The sequence below is a fragment of the Macrosteles quadrilineatus genome, unplaced genomic scaffold, assembly GCF_028750875.1.
Source record: "Macrosteles quadrilineatus isolate MER2022 unplaced genomic scaffold, UCM_ALF_1.0 Scaffold_2__2_contigs__length_208266976, whole genome shotgun sequence".
Lineage (NCBI taxonomy): Eukaryota > Metazoa > Arthropoda > Insecta > Hemiptera > Cicadellidae > Macrosteles > Macrosteles quadrilineatus.
Genome location: NW_026542595.1, coordinates 96,904,147 through 96,907,504, shown reverse-complemented (window position 1 = coordinate 96,907,504; position 3,358 = coordinate 96,904,147).

Sequence of the window (3,358 nt, the reverse complement as noted above, 5' to 3'; positions counted from 1 at the left end):
CCAAACTGCGGAACTCTTGGGAAGGACCCTATGAAGTTATTTCCGGTTTGAACTACTTCATTTACCGGATTAGGAAGCAACCAAATGGCAAACTTTAGTATATTGAAACATAATTAACAAAAACCAAATTTATTGAACTCACAAATCAGACTAAACTCAAAAGTAAACAAACATAATAATATAAACAGTCATCTGACAGATGTTATAAATAAAACATATGGACTTATTTCTTTATACATAACACTCCTCCCCCCGTCAGGTAGTCCTTGAGATATGCCGGTGGTCGACGGATCCGAACAGGTCGAGGACTCATGCTCATTGAAGTGTTTTGGGAGTTTGATCTAGAGACACGTGACCGAACAGGTTGTGGACTCGTGCTCATGCTAGTGGAGTCTTGAATTAAATCAGGAACGTTGGGACCAGCTAAACCAGAAACGTTGAAACCAGCATCTTCCTGATGAGGGTTAATTGATCCTTCTATACTATTAAAGGAATTACGAGATTGTTGCATCACTGAGGGTCGCGTTGGTTGTACGTCTGGTATTCTCATCATAATAGGATTGCGGACCATTGATGGTGGTTGAACTGGATATGATGTGCTTCTGGTGTTCTCATCTGAATAGGATTCTGGAATATTGGGTGGAATGGTGGGTTTACTGGAGATTCAGGGTTATCCAAGTGTGAGTTAGGAGATGCTTTTGATATTCCTGAGCGAGGCCCCAATTGGTCGATATGACGTCGTATTTCAATGCCGTCTTTTGTTGTCAAATGGTAGCTCAGCGGCCCGGTTATTCTAGTGACTTTAGCAGGAATCCACTTTGGTCCTCGCTGATTGTAGCTTCTTTGTCTTAATGTGGTAATCAATTCATGTATTGTTCCTGCTTTAACCAAAATATCATCAAAGTAAGGGATTACGTTGTCTAAGACCGAAAGCAAACCCTCAATAAAATGTTGAAATATAGATGGAGCTGAGCTAATACCGAATTGTAGTCTTTTTGGTTTAAAAGCACCCTTGTGTGTGATTAGTGTCTGAGCTAGCGCGGACTTCTCGTCAACAACCAATTGTTGATAAGCTTGAGCTAAATCTAACTTAGCAAAATATTTTCCTTGGTTTAATTTGGCTAAGAGCTGGAATAGGGTACAGATGATCTTGGATAGCTTTGTTTAACGTTGCCTTATAATCACCACAAATACGTATTTTACCATTGCTTTTTACTGAAACAACTATTGGCGTGGCCCAATCCGATACCTGGACAGGTTCTAACACTCCCTGATTAACTAACTTATTCAGCTCTTCTTCTACTGGGGCCTGCAATGCATAAGGTAGAGGGCGCGCTCTCAGGTGAATTGGGTTATAATTCTTGTAAATTTTCAGTTCAATTGGAGGCCCTTTATAACACCCTAAAGAATTTGAAAATACATCAGAAAATTCACTTTTCAGATGTTGAACATCCAGCTGGGCTTTACTTAGAACATCAGATTCATGGCAGTTGAGTGAAAGTACCCCGTTTACTTCAATATTAAGACTTTTTAGCCAGTTACGCCCCAATAAACTATTTCTATTACCTTCAGTTATGACTAACGGAAGGAATCCATTGAACTTACCGTATTTCACATAAACATTAGTCTGACCTAAAACACTTACAGGTTTACCGCTGTAATCCTTGAGTTTCCAGGGAGAAGGTTGCAGTTTACAGTTTTTATGAGAAATTTTATTCCATAGTTCCCCTCCTATGATAGAAACACCTGCACCAGTATCAACTTCCATTAGAACTTTGTGATTATTAATGTTGACAGTTGTACATAGTTCCGGAACTTTAGAGCAATTAACTTCCTGGATGTACTGAGTTGTTTCGTTACTTGATTGAGGTGCAGGTGGAAACCTTTCTTCTTGTTCACAATTGGTTTCCTCTGACAAAACTTCATGAGCCCGTTGTCCCTTTGATCCGTGTTTTTGGTTGAAATATTCTTTAGGGCGTGGTCTCCCTCCTTTACAAACTCGTGCTAGATGCCCGATTTTCTTGCAAATATTACAAATAGTCTGAAGATGGGGACAATCCCTTCTAAAATGTCTTAGTCCACAACCAAGACAAACATTAGGCGTATCAGAGTGAAATGGATTGTTGTTAAATGCAAATTTCCTGTTTGAATGGTCAATTTTATGTGTATTAGCAAAACTTGAGCTACTAAAAGAAAGTTCCTTACTTTGAGTTTGAATTAATTTATTTGACTTAGCTGCAATAACAACATCCTGAAGTTTAATAGTAGGTTCTTTCAAGATTTTATTTCTTAACTCATCACTCCTACATCCAATCAAAATTTGCATAATTAATTCCCTATCCAAGTCTTTGAATTCACAGTTCACACCTAATGTTCTTAGCCGAGAATAGAAAGAGTTAAACAATTCTGCTTCTGCTTGACAACACTTCCTAAAATTAAATATTTCAAAAAGGACATTTTTGGTAGGAGCGAAATAGTCAGTTAATAATTTTGTCACATTTTTGTAAGTTATTTCATTAGGTTGTGGTAGGCTGTCAAAAATGTAAGCCACATCCTCACCAGCTAGATTAAGTAGTAGTGCAGTTTTCCTTACATCATTGGTAATGTCTGCAGCTAAAGCATACCTCTCAAATTGTTTAATCCACCTACCCCAACGTTGTGCGACACTTGCAGGATTCGTATGGGGGTCAAAACGATCAGGCTTATTGAGATCCATTATCCAATTATCCTCGTCGCCAGTTTAGTATATTGAAACATAATTAACAAAAACCAAATTTATTGAACTCACAAATCAGAGTAAACTAAAAAGTAAACAAACATAATAATATAAACAGTAATCTGACAGATGTTATAAATAAAACATATGGACTTATTTCTTGATAAAAACACAAACCCAAAATTTCCATTTCAACAAGCCTTGCACTCTACAAAGGAGATCACAGATGTTAAGTTTTAATTCAATGTTTGTTGGTATATTTTGATAAAAAATAGTTAGCATTAAAATATTCTCATTTGAGTGGTTGGCAAAACTGTTTTTTTTCTAGAGATTGGGATATCCTTGTTACTTTCTTCTAGATAAGTATGATTTTGAAAATTATTTGGAGAACTACCTTCAAAGCAAGGGTTACATTGCACCTTACATTGCATCCTTACTTTCCATCCTAGGAATAGAGTCTCCAACCGGTAGCCTGAATGCAACTTAAAAACGCTTCTCCTGTCTCTGTTGGGACTATGTTCTGATGAGTAACACCTAACCCTGTATCACTCTAGCAGCTTTGAAGAGGAAAATGACTCGGTAAAGGCATAAATGCCGACTAATCGCCTAAGCCAGCATTCTCAGATACAGCATGCAAAATTA